This window comes from Triticum dicoccoides, chromosome 1B (assembly GCF_002162155.2).
Source record: "Triticum dicoccoides isolate Atlit2015 ecotype Zavitan chromosome 1B, WEW_v2.0, whole genome shotgun sequence".
Lineage (NCBI taxonomy): Eukaryota > Viridiplantae > Streptophyta > Magnoliopsida > Poales > Poaceae > Triticum > Triticum dicoccoides.
The window spans coordinates 655,991,046-656,011,993 of NC_041381.1; positions in this window are offsets into that span (position 1 = coordinate 655,991,046).

A 20,948-nucleotide genomic window follows, 5' to 3' on the forward strand; every position below is an offset into this window, starting at 1 on the left:
GGAGGCGCTCGGGCGCGGGGGCGAGGCCTCCGGCGCGGCGGAGGGAGCCGGGAGGCGGCGGCGCCGCCGGGCTAGGCTGCGGTGACGAGCGGGTCCGGACGGGCGGCGGCGCGGGCCCCGCGGGCCGGATCTGGGCCGCGCGGGCCCTGGCGGCGGAGACGGCGGCGGAGGACACGCAGCGGCCTCCGATTGGACGGGGGAAGCGGGGCGGACGTGTCCGGCGCTGGGCGGACGCGTCCGGCGGCGGCGAGGGGAAATTAGGGTTTCGAGGGGATTTTCATCCACGAATTTGGACGGGGAGGGCATATATATAGTTTCTGGGAGCTAGGAGAGTCCAAATGAGGAGCGGTTTTCGCCCACACGATCGTGATCGAACGACCGAGAGCATAAAGAGGAGTTAGATGGGTTTTGGGCCAGTTTGGAAGGGGTGTTGGGCTGCAAAGAGAAGGGGGGCTTTACGGTTTCCCGGTTAACCGTTGGAGTACCAAACGAACTCCAAATGGAACGAAACTTGATAGGCGGTCTACCGGTGCTATACCAAGGCCGCTTGGCAAGACTCGGGCCATTCCGAGAACGTTTAACGCCCACTCACAAAGAGAGGCAAGAAGGGGACGCCGGATGACATAGGAGTGCCGGATTGCAAAACGGATAACGGGGAAAAGGCTCGGATGCATGAGACGAACACGTATGCAAATGAAATGCACATGATGACATGATAAAATGCAACACGCCAGAAAATGACATGGCAACTACAGAGAATAATTAGCGTACACCTGGTGCATCGGACTTGGGGCGTTACAACACTCCTCCACTAACAAGAGATCTCGTCCCGAGATCTTAGGACCAAGACGGAAGGGAAAAGTGATGAGGTGAAGCAAGAACTGAAGAGAAGAAGCAAAGAATCGAGAGCACTTGAGAATAAGAGAGGAATGACGAGAATGACGAGAATCAAATGCTCACGGAAACACGATAGACTCCGAAACAACTCCGGTTAGAACGAGATAAGAAACGAATAAGACTGAAAGGATTTAGGCAGCACTCCGGCTGAAACATGGAGGAAAAGGGACAGGAGCTTCACAAGATGGAATGACACTTGATGAAATGAGCAAGGCAAGACCTCCGGAAGAATTGAAAGAATTGAAAAGAACTTAGAAGGAAGGATTGAACGGATTTGAATATCTGAGAAGAACGACGAAATGCAAAACTCCACTTCAAAAGAATATGGAGAATTAGTTGCACTTCGAGACGCGAGAAGAAAATATACTTGAACTCCACCAACAAGAATCTTGATGAACTCTTGAAAAATGAATTAAATCATGAAGAACCACCATGAAGAACTCCGGTAACAAAAAGATGATGAGATAGAATGAAGGAAGAAATAATAAGATGAGCCTTGTGATGATTTAGATGGAGGTTCCGACGAAATCGCCAAGGAAACTTTGAACTCCGGGAAAGAAAAGATGAAAACACTTGGAAATAGAATTTATTCATCAAGAACAAACTCCGAAGGAAGGGATTAATCACTATGAGGAAATAAGAATAAGATTTATGTTATGCTTATCCTTCATCAAATTAAATTGATGACAAACAATGGATTTGGCATGCAACTTATTCTTGTTGAAAAAGGATTGAGAAAAGACATATCGCAAACTTGAGAAGATCTTCATGAACCACCGGTAGGATTGGAAGAACGAATGGATTAAAATGATAATCAAGGAAAAGAATCTTGAACGAACCACCGTAAGAATTCGAAAATGACTGACGAAAGAGAATGAATCACCGAGAAGAATTAGAAGAACAATTATGCCTGAGGGGATTTAGATGGAAAAGAATAAAGAGATCATGGGCTGATTAAAGAACACTTGAACGAAGCACTGAGATCAATAGAGAACGATAACTGGAATGATGGCCTCCGGTGAAGCAAGACAGAAATGAACTCCTGGAATACTCCGGATAGGAAAGAAAGAATATCTGACAAACTGAAATAATTCGAGAGGATGATATGAAGCTAGAACCATGAATCTTCGAGAGAACGGGCAAGATTTAGAGAAAAACTCTTCTTCAATCTTCAAATGACGACGAGAAACACCACCAGAATTACTGAGATACTCCGGGAGAATGAAAAGCAGAGAGGTTGAGCCAACAATGAAATGATTTGAAATCAATCTTGGAAAAGGCATGTGACTGATGAAATCCATTCTTACGTCACACTTGAAAAGAATTGAGAATAACTCCGGGGAAATTAGAAGAGTCAGGTAAGATCCTGGAAAAAAACCTGTGGGTTAGGGCCCACTGAAGAGATAACACCGTTGAAAAGGTTGATGAACAGATAGATGATGCACCGGAACAATTGAAATATTTGAATGAGGTGACAACCTCGAATTAATTAGAACACAGACGAATCTCCTGAGATGTCTTGATGTCTCCGGAAGGATAAACTGGCGAGAGACGAACGAGCAAGGAAAACACTTGAGCCGAGAGAAAGAATATAAACAACACCGAAAATTGGAATTGAATCCACCGTAGAAGAAAAGGGATGAAGAGTGTCAAACGAGACGAGAATTCACCGGTTGAAAATAATTTACGAAAGACTGAAGAGGCTTCGCACGAGTGAAATAGATGGTCGAGAGAGAGTCAGACTCCGGGAAGAAAAGGGTGGGAGGGCGGGAAAAACAAAGGCAACTTGGAAGGGAGAACCAACAAATAACTTGAAGAGAAGACACCGGTTGAAATCATTGAGGAAAGAGAGCAAAACTTCGCACGAGTAGGATGGATACTCGATTACGGACTCCGGTTCCGAGATGAAAAGGGGAGGGCGGGTGGGAAAAGAAAACAACTGAGGATTGGACTCAAAGATGAAGAGGCTCGAGTCAACTTGACGAGAAATGCACCGGATGAAAAAAGCTGAGAACCAACGATCAGAAAACCAACTGCGTGATCCTAAAGAAAAATTTGAAGGGGAAGAGGAGTAATTCAAAACACCTACGTAAAGATTCCTTACCAGAGCGACGAAGGGGCAGAGGAGTAAAAAGAATTCATACTCTCCGATATAACTAGACTCCGAAAACAGTTTTCTTCTAGACTCAACAACGGCCAAACTACCGATCAATCAAGGGGGGCTCCTAGGGTCGGTCGAGGCTCTGATACCAACTTGTCACGCCCAATATGCGACCCTATCCAAAAGGAACTCGAAGGTCCCATCAAGGATAGACCCGCATATTAAAACGCTTTTGCAAGGTGGATATCATTACATCAACATTACATAATAGATGGGGATACATACATAAGGCATACAATGCCACACGAATACAACATCACAATACATAAGAGCATCATCTGACTACGGATGAATCACAAACAGAAACTCAAACGACATCCACCCTGCTAGCCCAGGCTGCCGACCTGGAACCTATCCCCTGATCGAAGAAGAAGCAGAAGAAGAACTCAACGCAAGCAAGCATCGCTCTCGCGTCATGATCATCGCATAAACCTGTACCTGCAACTGTTGTTGTAGTAATCTGTGAGCCACGAGGACTCAGCAATCCCATTACCATGGGTATCAAGACTAGCAAAGCTTAATAGGAAAGGAAGGGGTAAAGTGGTGAGGCTGCAGCAGCGACTAAGCATATATGGTGGCTAACGTACGCAAATAAGAGCGAGAAGAGAGCAAGCAGAACGGTCGTCAACTAGTAATGATCAAGAAGTGATCCTGAACTCCTACTTACGTCAAACATAACCCAGAAACCGTGTTCACTTCCCAGACTCCGCCGAGAAGAGACCATCACGGCTACAGACGCGGTTGATGCGTTTTAATTCGGATCTGGTGTCAAGTTGTCTACAACTAGACATTAATAAAATTCCCATCTGCCTATAACCGCAGGCACGGCTTTCGAAAGATTATACCCTGCAGGGGTGTCCCAACTTAGCCCATGACAAGCTCTCGCGATCAACAAAGGAATAGACCTTCTCCCAGGAAGACCCGATCAGACTCGGAATCCCGGTTTACAAGACATTTCGACAATGGTAAAACAAGACCAGCAAAGCCTCCCGCTGTGCCGACAAATCCCGATAGGAGCTGCACACATCTCGTTCTCAGGGCACACCGGATGAGCCAGACGTCGGGTTGACATAGACCCTGGTTGCCCAGGGGGCGCCGGACATCCCTCGGTTCGCACCAACACTTAGACAAGCACTGGCCCGGGGGGGGGGGTCTAAAAATAAAGATGGCCTTCGGGTTGGCCGACCCAAGGGAAAGGGATAGGTGGTGGTGAGGCAAATGGTAAAACCAAGGTTGGGCCGTGCTGGAGGAGTTTTATTCAAAGCGAACTGTCAAGGGGGTCCCATAAATCACCCGACCGCGTAAGGAACGCAAAATCCGGGAACATAACACCGGTATGACGGAAACTAGGGCGGCAAGAGTGGAACAAAACACCAAGCAAAAGGCCAAGCCTTCCACCCTTTACCAAGTATATAGATGCATTAATAATATAAGAGATATTGTGATATCCCAACCAAAATCCTGTCCACCATGGAGCAATCTTCAACTTCACCTGCAACTAGCAACGCTATAAGAGGGGCTGAGCAAAGCGGTAACATAGCCAAACAGTGGTTTGCATAGGAAAGGTGTCAAAGGTTAGAGGTTCATGGCAATATGGGATGGCTTGATAAACAGGTGATAGGTAGCGCAGCAAAGCGATAGAATGAAGAAACTAGCATAGCAATGATAATAGTGAGATCCAGGGTAGCGGTCATCTTGCCTGAAATCCCGCAAGGAAGAAAAACGAATCCATGAAGAAGATGAAAGGATGAAGCCGAACCAAGCGTAGACGAACGAATCCTCACGATCGCAACGAAACAGGAACTAACAAGAAGAAGCACACAACATAGTAAACACACCACACGTGAACAAGACATGATGCACAACAAGCATGATGCATGACAAGACTACATGAAGCTACTCATGACAAGAGATGATGCAAACAAGAGCAACACATCAAGGCAAGTTTAAATGAGGCCGGGAACAACATATAACAATACCGGTAAGTCCTCATATGCATATTTCGAAATTGGTCCAGATCTGAATAAACCTTATGTTCAAGTTGTTAAACAGCAAATTAAGATGCACCAAGATGATCTACACGAGATTCTAGTCAAGTTACATATAAAGTTCATTTAGTTCGGAGCTACGGCCTAGAAGATATGAGCAAAACAAGTTAAACATGGCATTGATGCAAAATGCATACAAACAACAAGAAAATACCTCAAAACAAGGATGCAACATGATAATATGGAACTACATGCAATTCTAAGCAAGTTTCATATAGAGCACACTCATAACGGGGCAACGGTTCAACACACACACGGTATACAAGTTTAAAGGACAAGCTGTCCAAAACATCAACTAGGCATATTACAAGCATCAAAACAACATGCTACAGGATCTCAACATAATAACAAAAGGCATGGGCATGATGTAAAGGTAAAGCACAACAAAACATGAACACTGAGCTATCTCCAGAAATCACTAAAACATTCTCAAACACACATGGTAAGATTGCAAGTTATAACAATTTCAGACTTTGCAGAAAATAACATCACGATGCAATGTTTAGAGCTATCAAACAACATGTTACCGGAACTTATCATGGAAAACAAAGGCATGGCATGAATCTACTAAATGCATAAAGCAAAAGTCCCTTACTGACCATAAGCCAAAAAGGATCAGAAAATATGATGGCACCCATGTAAACATAGCAAGTTATATTACAGATTCAAACATGGCAGAAACAGAATTATGAAGGCATGTAAATGAGCTTGTACCACTCACTACAGAGCAATATATGGCATGGCAAGGCAACCAACAGTAAGAAGACCTATTTATGCAGCTAAGCATGGCAATAGCAAGGTCATAGGGTGCATGGATCACTAGCAAAACACATGGGAACAAGTGAACTTAATGTAAACAGGCTGGTAGCAACATTATGAAGCAACTTTGGAGCAAGATATGAACAAGCTACAGCAACCTATAAATGCAACCAGGAGCATGGATGGACATAGCATGACATGTAGATCAAAACATGTTTATAGAACATCTCCAGATTATGCATAGAATGATTAGTAGCAGCATGTTTATATAGCATCACGAAATAATAGATTCAGCCTAGCAAAACAGCAACATCATGAACCCTACTTAACAAGCTCGAATCACTCACAAGTCATTGCATGACAAGATAAGCATAGCATCATCAAGAAGACATGTTTATGTAACCAACCAAGTGAAGAACAAGTCCATAGCATGCAAGGATCAACTATAGCAAGCTTGGCCAAATTGAATAACAAGTAAACAATCTGCCAGGAAACATTTTGAAGCAAAAGTAGAGCACCAAAATGACATGCTAGACTACACCATAATTACAACAAAGGGCAGAGATGGATAGACAATAAACATATGTTCAAAACACCCTTACTGAAGTATCTCAAAATATGCATGGATCTCTCTGTAGCATCAAGTTTACATGGCATCAAAATAACAGCAGAACAGGGACTAAAATCAGCAACATCACGATGCCTAGTTTGCAAGCTTGTGCTAGCCACCACATTGATCACAAAAATACATGGCAAACACCTCTGTAAAGAAGACATGGCATAGTTCAAAACACATGAAGACATCAACCTCATAGGATGCACACATCAATCATGACAAAAATGACAAAAGAGCTCGTTCTGATAGCAGACAGCAAAAAACATTATGAAGCACACTTACAACGATGATTCGGGCATCTAGATGACCTCGGGTTTGTCCAGATCTGGATCTGGGGCACGGGCAAGGACTACGAGGCGGCTGGAGCATCGCCGGAGTTGTGGCTGGGGAAGAGGCGTCGAACGGCGGGGCAGCGGGGCGGCGAGCTCGCCGGCGGGATGGCGGAGGGCGACGCCGGCGAAGGGCGGCGGGGCGCGGCCGGGCACGAACGGCGGCGGCCGGCGAAGGGCGTAGGCGGATCCGGGAGCTCGGGCGTGGTGCGCACCTGCCGGCGGCGAGACCGAAGCCGGACGGCGGCGACGGATGGCGACCGGGGAGGCGCGGCCTCGGGCGGCCGGAGGACGGCGACGGAGGCTCCGGCGACGCGGCCGGGAGGCGTGCGGGCGCGGGGGCGAGGCCTCCGGCGCGGCGGAGGGAGCCGGGAGGCGGCGGCGCCGGCCGGGCTGGGCGGCGGCGACGAGCGGGTCCGGACGGGCGGCGGCGGGCGGCGGCGCGGGCCCCGCGGGCCGGATATGGGCCGCGCGGGCCCTGGCGGCGGAGACGGCGACGGAGGACACGCAGCGGCCTCCGATTGGACGGGGGAAGCGGGGCGGACGTGTCCGGCGCTGGGCGGACGCGTCCGGCGGCGGCGAGGGGAAATTAGGGTTTCGGGGGGATTTTCATCCGCGAATTTGGATGGGGAGGGCATATATATAGTTTCTGGGAGCTAGGAGAGTCCAAATGAGGAGCGGTTTTCGCCCACACGATCGTGATCGAACGACCGAGAGCATAGAGAGGAGTTAGATGGGTTTTGGGCCAGTTTGGAAGGGGTGTTGGGCTGCAAAGAGAAGGGGGGCTTTACGGTTACCCGGTTAACCGTTGGAGTACCAAACGAACTCCAAATGGCACGAAACTTGACAGGCGGTCTACCGGTGCTATACCAAGGCCGCTTGGCAAGACTCGGGCCATTCCGAGAACGTTTAACACCCACTCACAAAGAGAGGCAAGAAGGGGACGCCGGATGACATAGGAGCGCCGGATTGCAAAATGGACAACGGGGAAAAGGCTCGGATGCATGAGACAAACACGCATGCAAATGAAATGCACATGATGACATGATAAAATGCAACACGCCAGAAAATGACATGGCAACTACGGCGAATAACTAGCGGACACCTGGCGCATCGGACTCGGGGCGTTACAGCGAAGATGAGGCCAACATGCACACCCAAACACCTTAAAAAAGTGTAGTCTGGAACCTCGTTGAGCAAAAGTTCAAGCGGAGTTTGCATTTTCAGGAGTCGTGAGGGAAGCCTATTTATGAGAAAACAAGCTGTGGAGAAAGCATCACTCCAAAACCGAAACGGAACGGATGCATGAGCTAGCAAGGTGAGGCCAGTTTCAACAAGATGACGATGCTTACGTTCGGCAGTTCCATTTTGCTGATGTGTATGAGGACAAGACACATGATGCGAAATCCCAAGTTTGTTAAAAAAGGAGTTGAGGTTGTGGTATTCCCCTCCCCAGTCAGATTGAACATGGATGATTTTATGCTTAAGGAGACGCTCAACATGTGCTTGAAACTGGATAAAAATATCGAACACATCAGACTTGCGTTTAATAAGATACAACCAAGTAAACCGACTATAAGCATCAATAAAACTGACATAATAATTGTGGCCACTAACAGACGTCTGGGCATGACCCCAAACATCAGAAAACACAAGCTCAAGAGGATGTTTCACAACACGACTAGACTCTGAAAACGGAAGTTGGTGACTCTTGCCCTGCTGACAGGCATCACAAACGGTTTCAGCAGATTTATTGGACACAACTGGTAGTTCATGACGATGCAACACATGACGAACTATAGGAGCCGCAGGGTGACCAAGGCGCGCATGCCAGTGCGTAGGCGACACACGAACACCACTGAACGCCTGAGGAGAAGACTGCATGGATGGTGTGCGTGGTGCATCAAGTGCGTACATGCCATGACGAAGACGACCGCTAAGCAGAACGGCCCTCGTGTCCCGATCCTTGATAAAGAAACGAAAAGGGTGAAACTCAGCAAGGACATTATTATCACGTGTAAGTTGAGGAATGGACAACAAACTACGCGTAGCAGAGGGAACACGAAGGACATTGGAAAGATGTAGTTTGTGAAAATTGTGTGTAAGGAGAGAAGCCTGACCAACATGGGAGATGCGCATACCTGCTCCACTGGCGGTGTGCACCTGATCGTGACCACGGTATGGCTCCTGAGTAGAGAGCTTGCCCATCTCGCCGGTGAGGTGGTTAGTAGCGCCGGTGTCCATATACCATGTTGGATCAATGGAGTAGGACGGAGTGCGACCATGATCATGAGTAGTCACGGCGGCGGCAGCCTGCTTGTCGTTTCCTTTGCCATTGTTGCCAAGGCCCAAAAAATATTGCTTGTAGCGACGATGACAGCGAGATGCAACGTGGCGCTCCAGGCCACACAATTGGCAAGCCTGCGGGGCACCGCAAGAGGAGCAGCAAGCAACCGGCCGGTTGCCACCCGTGATGGATGGCGCATTGCCACGCGCGGCCGGCTGTGAAGATGGTGCCTGCTTGCCCCCTGAAGACGAAGACCGCTGAGGTTTGCCGCGAGTCGCGGCGTTGGCGGAGGTGAAACCCGGCGAGACACGGCTTGCCTTGATGCGCTGTTCACGGCCAAGGAGTCGGGCATACAACTCACGAGGTGGAAGTGGATCGTCACGGCCATGAACGTTCTCAACGAGATTGTCATAATCGTCGTCGAGCCCGTTAAGAACAAAAGTGGTGAACTCCTCATCCTGCAGAGACTGGCCAACGGAGGCCAGTGTGTCGACAAGACCCCGCATCTTGTTGAAGTAGTCCGTGATGCTGAGGTCACCAAGCTTGGTCTCACCAAGCTCGGTGCGTATAGAATGAGCACGTGCCTGAGACTGCGAGGCGAAGCTGGTGTGAAGCGCCGCCCACGCCTCCCGGGATGTGGCAGCGAAGATGACCAGCGACGAGACGCTCGGAGTGAGCGAGGACTGGATGGCAGAGAGAATGGCCTGATCCTGGGCCACCAATGTATGATACGCCGGGTGATGAGTCGGCGGACACGGGATGGATCCGTCAACATAGCCCTCCAGATAGCGGCTGCGCAGAAGAGGTAACACCTGGGCATGCCAGGACAGATAGTTGTCCGGCGTGAGCTTCACCGGCAGCAGATGCGAGAAGTAGAACGGTGATGGCGCCGTGACCTGAGCGGCGTGAGCATGCATCGGTGGAGCGTAGAGGTCCATCGACGGGGCTGTCTCGAGATTATGAGCACCCGCCGAGTAGACGCCAGGGGCACCAGGAGCCAGGGCGTCGGCTCCGTAGGTCGCCGTGGCCCCGTAGGACGGGTGCGGCGGTGCAGCCACGAAACCGGACGGCGCGGGGTAGGTTTGACGCGGCGACGCCGCGTAGGGCTGCGGCGGCTGCGCCAGGTAGTGCTGCTGCGGTGGCAGCGCCGAGTAGATCGGCGCCGGCGGTGGCCCGTGATGATGTGGCGAGGGATCCGCATAGGGTTGATGATGATGCGGCGCCGTGGAGGACGCCACGGGCCAGGAGGATTGCGGCAGCGCACCGTACAGGGTGGGCGCGACACCACCGGATGGCTGTGCGACAACGCCGTAGGGCGGCTGCACAGCAGCGGCCTGAGACGGCGGCGCGGCGAACTCAGCAGATGAGTCGGCCGTCGGATGCGATCCGATCGGAGACTCGGTCGGCGGCAGGGCTCCGTAGGCCGACGCAAGCGGCCTAGAAGCGAGGAACAGCGACATAGGGGTGAGGGCCGGCGCGACGGCGGTGGCAGCGACGGAAGTCGGCGCACCGGCGGCGGCGGCGGCGGGAGCAGCGGAAGACATCGAAACCCTAGTCTGATACCATGTAAAACATAATATGTTGGGAACTTGCTCGACACCCTAAACGGGGTGTGGCTCTTTCATTATATAGAGGTATCAAGAGGTACAATACAATGTTACAATGTTAATACACATACTACGTATATATATACAGTCTAACACTGTTAATGCAAGAGGCTTTGATGTTCCTCCATGGAGCCAGTTCAAGTTTAAGTATTTTCACCTTGACCCCATTGTTGCGATGGTTTTGAAGAATCTGGTCAACTTTTTGGATGAAATACTTTTCCCTTTCTTCAAATTTCGTTTCAGTCAACCCAAGTGTACGTTCATTGAGACTAAGGTTGGAATAACATCTCCAGGAACGTAGAAATCCACGAGACGCGCAGGCAGCACGAGCAGCATCTAGCAGTGGCAAGAGGGAGTGTATGTGGTGTAGGATGTCCTGCAGAACGAACCAAGTGTGATAAGTTTCAACAGTTAGATTATTGGGTAGCTAGTTAGGCAATACTTCCTCCGTTTTTATTTACTCTGCATATTAGAGTTGACTAAAGTCAAACTTCGTAAAGTTTGACCAAGTTTATAGAAAAGAATATAAATATTTACCATAATAAATCTATATGATGTGAAAGTACATTCGTTAATAAATCTAATGATATTGATTTGTTATTGTACATATGTTAATATATTTATCTACAAACTTCGTCAAAGTTTACAAAGCTTGACCAAACCTAATATGCGGAGTAAATAAAAACAGAGAAAGTACTACACTAAAATAAGATTGAAATATCCTCTGGGGACTGGGGGAATATTCTAGTAGCCCATTGCTACTATAATACTGGAATACTTGAATGCCGGCGAGAATACTAATTATACCTCTGGGAGTTGCTCAAAATCAAGTTCCTGCCTCATATTTCGGCGAGCACCTTGAGAAATATGGCCTTGCTGTTGGCAGGTTGCACCGTTTGTCTCCGCCGATGAAGCCTCTGGCGAACCATCTGCGACGCAGCGAATCGAGCATCAGCATTCATGAATTCTGGAGGCACAAGATCGCCGCTTGAGCAAGGAATTTTTTTTAAAAGACGAGACGGCCAAGCAAGCCTGGGCTGGCTACGAAGCAAGCGGCATGGAAGTCGTGAAAATTACTGAAATCGTTTAGCATAACCGAGATGCGTTGGAATTGGATAGTAAGTACACGTACTTGCAGGTGGATCGCCGTGGACCGGGACCCAGAAGAAGGCCCTGGGAGGTGCCGACGGAGGGGCGATCCGGACATGGCGGATTGGCGATCGACCTCGAGGTATGTACGGCGGCGGTACTGTTTTCGTTTCTTGCCCGAGCTCCAACAGAGACGTGCACGTGAGTTTAACCGTGGAAATAGGAGTTGTCTGTATCAAATCAGGTCTCTTTTTTTCTAAAAAGGTTCTAGACCTATTTTTTTAAAGTTGGTTCCAGATCTATTAAAAAGGGGCTGCTACGCGTCGGCCGGCAGATTTTCTTTAAAAGATTCGCTGCCTCGCGAGCGGTCAGATTTGAGAAAATCAAGCGGCTAAATGGGTTCCTCTTCTTTGCAACAAAGCTCTCGTTGCGGAAACATTTGTAATAGAGATTGTGTTGTGGGTTTTTTTAACATAGGTTGTGTTGCAGGATTTTTTTTTTTGCAACATAGGCCGTTGCAGAAATTCTTTTGTCTTCATTTTTTGGAAACAGAGGTATTGTTGCAAAAAAAAATTGCAACTGAGGTGATGTCGCATAATTTTTTTTAATCTTTGCCTTCACCTCTATATGGTGTTACAGAAGGAAGTTTTGCAACATGATTGATGTTGCAGAAATCTTTCCTGCAATAGATTGGATGTTGCAAAACAAAACATCACCGTCGTTCGCCGCGAGCCCGCTGGACGGTGGTGAGGGAGGAGCGACGGCGCCCTTTCCCACCATGGCGCTGCCGCCGGCGAGTGTCGGACCCCCGACAAGGTCGCCTCACTGGCGAGGTGGCGCACCGCGCACGCCCAGCCGTCATGGTGGAGGCGGGCGACAACGGCGACGACCGTGCATGACCTTGGCTACAACGACAGACCGCGATGGCGACCGGTTGCAAATTTTATTTTTTGCAACAGAGCACCAAGATCACCCAGCGCCATGGAGCAGGAGGACCCACAGACGCCATGGTGGATTGATGTCGGAGGATGGGAGTTGGGGAACGGTGTTGGATCTGCTCGAAGGGAGCCTCCTATGAGGATAAGGCGGAGAAGAAGTAGCAACGTCCGTGGCCCACTACCACGTGTTGTTCGTGGGAGGCGGCGGAGAAAATCACGAGATCGGCCGGACGGAAGGAATCATTTCTCATATTTAACTATCAAAATGTTAATGCATGTCACAAAAAATTATATCGTTGAATTCGTATTTGAACATAGTTTTTGATGATATTATTTTTTCTACATATAACTTACATTTTATTAGTTAAAATCATGATCAAAATATGACACTAAATACAAGGAGACTAATAAACCAGGACGAAGGTAGCTAACAACAGTCAAAAGCAGGAGGAAAGTTAGGAAGTTTACCTGTCTGAAGCTTTATTCCAATGCAAACACTCTCTGCTAACCCAAAACCAGGACGAAGGTAGCTAACAACAGTCAAAAGCAGGAGGAAAGTTAGGAAGTTTACCTGTCTGAAGCTTTATTCCAATGCAAACACTCTCTGCTAACCAAACTAGTACTAACAACATGTTAATATAGATGTAATTGTCCCAAAATCTGAAACCAACCACGTTGGTAACCATCTGTATCTACAGCTGGTCGACACTATGGCAACGACTACAGGGCTCTAGGACCTTGAACTGAACATGCTTTGGAACTCTCCGTGCGATGCACCTACCCGCAACCTCCACGGCTCTACGAGCTTCCGCGACATTTTTCTTGCTCATTGCCCGACACCGACCATTCTTTGTTGAGGTAGGGCATCTGCCAATGGTGCCCAAACTTCTATTGGAGAAGTAGGTCGTGTCTACCGTTAGACGTTCGAGGGAAGCTGCGCTCTCGAGGATGTGGACCGTGAGCTCGACCAAGCTCTTGGATGGATAGAATCCCGTGATCAGCACCTGCCTGAGGCGGTCATGCCGGTACTCTAGCTTTCGTGTAGAATACTCATTGTCGTCTCCAGAAACGAGATCAGGTCTGCTAGCACCCTCCTCTATCTGCATATACATTAGTGTGTCATTGTTTCCATATAAAAATAGTGTTCCACACTATTCGTCATAGATAACTTCTAGTGTTACAAATGGCGACTTACCTGCAAAATGAAAGATTCCAGGACTGGAGAAGCAGCAAGAAAAGAAACCAAAGAGAATATGTCAAGGAAGAGAATTGCTTCTTGATGGAGTATGATTTCCAGTTTCTTGAGGTGGGGGAACTTGGAGGGCAACATTGGAACTGTAATATTGGCATTCTGAATAAGGAGAAACCCCAAGATTAATCAAAATGTTGTATACATACAATAGTTGTTCAGTGTATACTTAAATATGTCAATGTAGTTTGGTCATTAAGATGCTAAAGCCATATACCTCTCCATAGCCTGAGTGCAGGGAAAGACTTTGAACATTGCGTATGATGGATGGCAGCCTGGCGCGAGCATCAGAGAGAAGAGTGCCTCTCAAATCCACATTTTTAAGTAGAGAAGAATTTCTCACAGCTGTCAGGATCCCAATCCCATCGGAGCGAAAGGAGCAGAGATTTGGGGCATCGATTTGTACTGACTGCAGCCGTATGCAATGTATCAAACTAACGTATTTGAGATGCTTCAACGCGCAATCTATTCGCAAGCAAATTACCCCCCTACAAAAGGAGATGTCCAACTCCTCCAGGGCAGGGGATTTTGAGAGCAAAATCCCTAACCCTTCCTCTGTAACATGGACAATACACAAATGTAAACATGTCAATCTTCTCAAGAGGCCAAGTGACGACGTTGGATGAAAAGCGCAGTTGTAGAGGCGGAGAGACTGGATTGAACTTGCAGCTGCCTCATCGACAGCCGATTTTTAAGTGTATGTACATTTAGTTTAAGGTGGGAATAGCACCTCCAGGCACGTAGAAATCCACGAGACACGCATGCGACACGAGCAGTATCTTGAACTGTCAAGAGGGAGTGTATACAATGTAGAATGTCCTGCAGAATCGAGGTTGACAAATTCAACAGTTAGCTAACTATAGTTTGTAGTTGACTATAATATAAACAACAAAATTGTATTTATATAGCTTGCTAATTTGTGCATCTAGTTTGCATCAAGACCTAGAATCAATTAGAGTAGTTCATCAACACAGCTAAGTAAGTACACTAATATGGGACTGAGAGAGTACACTTATAACTATTGTTGCGAACTTGAGATATACGATGAAGTGCAATTTTTATGGAAACAAGCATGGTTACAATTGACGTGACATCGCATTGAGAAATTATTTGCAAAAAGCAAGCAAAATTCCAAGGGTTAGATGCATGCATCATATATTAATGCGACAACAAATTTTTTGGGGATCATGTGATAAACGTTTCCACTTTCCACTGCCAGCAAGAACATACGTATACCTCTGGGAGTTGCTCAAAACCTGCAGGTCGTTGTCTCATATTTCGTGCACCTTGAGACATACGGCCTTGTTGTTGGCGAGATGCACTATTTGCTCCAGCCGACGAAGCCTCTGACCCACTATCTGCAATTTGGTTGAGATAGTAGTAAATATGTAGTTTCATTTTTTTCGCATGCTGCTTAAATTTTGCAATAGAGAAGTATGAATTCTCAAGAACTAGATCTGCTTCAACAAGTATTTTTTTTGTGTGTGCGAAATCTGCTTCAACAATTTGGCGGAGATCTTTGATTTCAAGAGCTGGTCTTTTGAACCCTCGGAAGGAACAACTGGGCGCACGACGATTTTTCGCCTAAAGCACAAGAACCGATCGAGATGGGTTGAAGAGTACGGACGGAGACATACTTGCAGGAGTAGCAGCAGGGAGCGTCGTGCGTATGGCATCATGGATCGCTCTGGTGGGAGGTGCATGCCGACGAGAAGGGGAGTTGGACATGGCCATCTTGCGTGAGCGCTCACGAAGTTTTCGCCGGAAACGGCGGCGGTTCAGTTTCCTGCTTGATCGAGCTCCAATACGGACGTGAGTTTATGCACTTCGAGTTTTAACGATGTAACCTGATTACATAAAGCAACCTAATTAATAAAAGTGCCATCCAAGGTCGTTGTAGTATAGTGGTGAGTATTCCCGCCTGTCACGCGGGTGACCCGGGTTCTATCCCCGGCAACGGCGCCCTCTCTTTTGTTTCAGCAATTTTGCAGTTCTTCAGTAGGCAACGGCGAAATTTTAGGAGTTGGCGATGGCATCCAATGGCGAAATTTCTTCCCTTAATATCAACTTATCTGCTCGGACTTTTCACAGTGCGTTTCATCGATGCAGTAGAGATGAAAGTATGATGCGCTCCATGCATGATCGTGCTGGTAATCTAGCACTTGGATCAGGTATGTTTTGCTGGATGAAGGCTCCACGACTCCGGCCCCTCATACGTATATGCATGGACGGGTCCGCGTTACCGTGGCCGATCCGTGGTTCCAGGGATTTGAAACAAAGGGAATGAGCAAAGTGAGTCCATGGTTTACGACTTGTACTATTGGAGGCAATGCATTCTCTATTTTATGCATTTCGGCCTGAATAACAACATTCGGTTACATAAGCTCCTATGAGAGCAATGCATGGATAGTGCAGTAGATCATAGATCGATCGTCCACAGAATGGCAGTAGGTGATGAAAACAAGACACTAGTAGAAAACAGGGCTACCGTACGGCCCTGACCAGCCCATTAGTCCCGGTTCTTCAAGAACCGGGACCAATGAGCCCACGAGGCCCCGGCCGGCCCCCTGGGTTCACGAACCGGGTCTAATACCCTCATTGGCCCCGGTTCTTGAAGAACCAGGACTAATGGGCTGGTCAGGGCCGTACGGTAGCCCTGTTTTCTACTAGTGTCTTGTTTTCATCACCTACTGCCATTCTGTGGACGATCGATCTATGATCTACTGCACTATCCGTGCATTGCTCTCATAGGAGCTTATGTAACCGAATGTTGTTATTCAGGCCAAAATGCATAAAATAGAGAATGCATTGCCTCCAATAGTACAAGTCGTAAACCATGGACTCACTTTGCTCATTCCCTTTGTTTCAAATCCCTGGAACCACGGATCGGCCACGGTAACGCGGACCCGTCCATGCATATACGTATGAGGGGCCGGAGTCGTGGAGCCTTCATCCAGCAAAACATACCTGATCCAAGTGGTAGATTACCAGCACGAACCCAGGGGGCCGGCCGGGGCCTCGTGGGCATTGATCCTGGTTCGTGTGGAACCATTAGTCCCGGTTTGAGCCACAAACCGGGACTAATGGTCCTCGCTGCTGGCCCACATACGTATATGCATGGACGGGTCCGCGTTACCGTGGCCGATCCGTGGTTCCAGGGATTTGAAACAAAGGGAATGAGCAAAGTGAGTCCATGGTTTACGACTTGTACTATTGGAGGCAATGCATTCTCTATTTTATGCATTTCGGCCTGAATAACAACATTCGGTTACATAAGCTCCTATGAGAGCAATGCATGGATAGTGCAGTAGATCATAGATCGATCGTCCACAGAATGGCAGTAGGTGATGAAAACAAGACACTAGTACAAAACAGGGCTACCGTACGGCCCTGACCAGCCCATTAGTCCCGGTTCTTCAAGAACCGGGACCAATGGGGGTATTAGACCCGGTTCGTGAGCCCAGGGGGCCGGCCGGGGCCTCGTGGGCATTGATCCTGGTTCGTGTGGAACCATTAGTCCCGGTTCGAGCCACAAACCGGGACCAATGGTCCTCGCTGCTGGCCCACAACCATTGTCCCGGTTTGTGGCTTGAACCGGGACAGAAGGGGGGCTTTAGTCCCGGTTCATGCCACGAACCGGGACAAAAACTTGCCTACATATACCCACCGTCGCGGCAGAGCACTCCAGAGTGCTCTGTTTTGTCAAGCCGGTGAGGGGAGGGCATTTGGGTGCTCTAGTTCACCTCCTATGCACATGAGGTGTTCGATGAAATGCCCGAGCCAGACTAGTTACGCTTTCTCCTCTCGAAACTCGACCTCCGAGCTCCATTTTTAACGAGATTTGTCTGTATTTAGCGGTCCGTCACATCCCGTCCCCTCACCGTCTTCACCGCCGTCGATCGCCCGCGCCGATCTCATCGCCGACACCACCGTGGTGAGCCTCTTGTTCTTATCTTCTTTCTGAAAGCAAAAAATTCTGACTTTAGATAGATACTTGTCTAATTTTCTTACTTTTATTATTCCTTGTTATTATATAGTGCGATGGTTTTGGTATCCGCCCCCATCGGCCCTTGTCCTGTCTATGATTCATATGTGGTATATATTATCTTTTCATAACTATTTGGTTCATTTATTGTTTATGACAATTATGCCGACCAATGTGACATAGATTTTATTTATCTAGGAGGTTGCTGAACCGGAAATTCCAACCGACCCTATTATTGAGAGGTTAAATTTAGTTGAAGAAGAAAACAATTACTTGAAGGAAAAAAGAAGAAAAATTGAGGAGGAGAAGATGATATTGGAGTTGCATGTTGCGGATGTCGTCGATGATCACAAGATCAAGATGGATGCAATGCGGTTGAAGATTAAAAAGATTAGAAATATGCCATTCATACCGAGGCTTGGTATCATTATGCAGTTGGATCAGTTGTTACCTTGGTTGCGGTTATGATCGCATTTGTTTTTGCATTGGAATGTTTTACATAATTTCAATGTATAGTTTAATTAGATGCTCTGGAGAGCTATATGTTCTTCAATGAGAACTATGTATGTACTTTGGTTTTAATGCTCTGGAGAACTATGTATGTGCTTTGGTTTCAGAGTTCATTTCAAATGCTTTTCAACTTCATGGTCTTACAACTTTGAATGGTGCATTTTGAACACAGAAAAACAAGGGAGTTCAAATAAGTTCAAAAAAACTTGAAATCCCTTTGTAACAGATGGATTTCCGTATGAAACCCTGATATTTCGAAAGAGATTGTCTGTTTTGTACACGAAGTGCATCCAGTCTTTGCCGTAAGCCTCTCTACTTTCTTGCACATGCTATGTGGCTGAAATGATGATACCATGCCAACTTGGAACCTTTTTAGAGTTCATTTCAAATGCTTTTCAATTTCATGGTCTTATAGCTCAAAATAATTAGTAAATGCATGAAAAATAACAAATGAAGTCAGAAAGGGTTGTAAATTGATGATGTGGCTTTGAATGGTGCATTTTGAACACAGAAAAACAAGGGGGTTCAAATAAGTTCAAAAGAAATGAAATCCCTTTGTAACAGACGAGTTTCCGTATGAAACCCTGATACTTCGAAAGAGATTGTCCGTTTTGTACACGAAGTGCATCCAGTTTTTGCCGTAAGCCTCTCCAGTTTCTTGCACATGCTATGTGGGTGAAATGATGATACCATGCCAACTTGGAACCTTTTCAGAGTTCATTTCAAATGCTTTTCAATTTCATGGTCTTATAGCTCAAAATAATCAGTAAATGCATGAAAAATAACAAATGAAGTCAGAAAGGGTTGTAAATTGATGATGTGGCTTTGAATGGTGCATTTTGAACACAGAAAAACAAGGGGCACTAGTAGAAAAAGGGTCAAATCTGAGACACATTAGTGCCGGTTTGATTTTGAGCCGGCACTAATGTGTCCATTAGTGCCGGTTCCAACGGCTAGCCGGCCGCTTTCATTAGTACCGGTTCGTGGCAAACCTTTAGCACCGGTTTGTGCCACGAACCTGTACTAATGAAAGTGGTGGCAGGATGTTGTCAGTCTGGGGCCCCTCCAGCACCTTTAGTACTGGTTTGTGGCACGAACCGGTACTAAAGGTCATCGTACATAAACCCTTTGTCCACCCGAGCTCGCTCTGTTCTTCCCCTTTCCCCTCACTTCCTCTGTTCTTCCCCTCCCTTCCTCGAGATCATCACAAATTTTGCCCAAAATTTGTCAAGATTTGAAGGCCCCCATCCATTCAAATGATCACAAAGGTTAGCAACTTTGTCCTTTCATCTCTCATTGCTAGATTAGCTCTTGCAATGCTTTGTATAGTGATTCATTTGTGAGTTTAGTAATTTGGGAGGAATTATATGTGCTAGTATTTGATTTATATGCAATTTGAGGTCAAAAATAACACTTAGTTTGCATATGTAGGTGTGGTTTACTTAGTGCCTTCTAAATCTCCATCGTAACCACCGCCGATCGCCCGCACTGTCCCGTCTCCGGCACCACCTTGTGGTGAGGCTCTTGTTCATGAATGTTTTACATTACAAAATTGATGTTTGTGTGATTTGGATATATAGTTACTCGTATAATTATCTTACCTGTACGTTGTTTGTTATACATAGTACCATGGTTTTGATATCCGTCCCCGTCGGCCCTCGTCCTTATTATGATTCGGATGTGGTATATTCTCTTTTAATACTAGTTGTTGCATTTCGTGCTTATGACGAATTATGCCCATCAAGTTGACATAGATATTTTTATCTAGGAGGTATGTGAACCGGAAATTCCAACCGACCCTATTGTCGAGAGGTTAAATTTAGTTGAAAGAGAAAACGAGTATTTGAAAGAAAAATTGAAAAGAATTGAGGGGGAGAAGATGGAATTGGAGTTGCATGTTGCCGATGTCGTCGATGATCATAAGATCAAGATGGAGAAAATGCAATTGAAGATTAGAAAGATTAGAAAATATGCCATTGATAGTGTGGCTTGGTATCATTATGCTGTTGGATCAATTGTTACCTTAGTTGCGATCTTGATCGCATTTTTTGTTGCATTTAAATTCTTTAGCTAGAGAGTTATTTGTATGTTGCATTTAATAAAGTGTTGTATATGAACTTTATGTATGAACTTGTATTAATTTGGTCTATTCGATGTTGTGTATAATGAAGATACGAGCCGACAATGGATGTATGATGACCGATGCTCTCCTGGTTTCATTAATGGCGTGCATACTTTTCTACTTGCCGTTGAGGCAAACAAGCGGGCGGATGGTTTTATGCCTTGTCCATGTGCTGGCTGTAAGAATGGTCACAATTACTCTACGTCAAGAACCATTCACGTCCACCTATTTGAGTTCGGTTTCATGCCCCACTATAATGTTTGGACCAAGGACGGAGAAAGAGGGGTTATGATGGAAGACAATTAAGAAGAAGAGGATGCCGACATCTATCCTGGCCATGGGTTCCCTGAA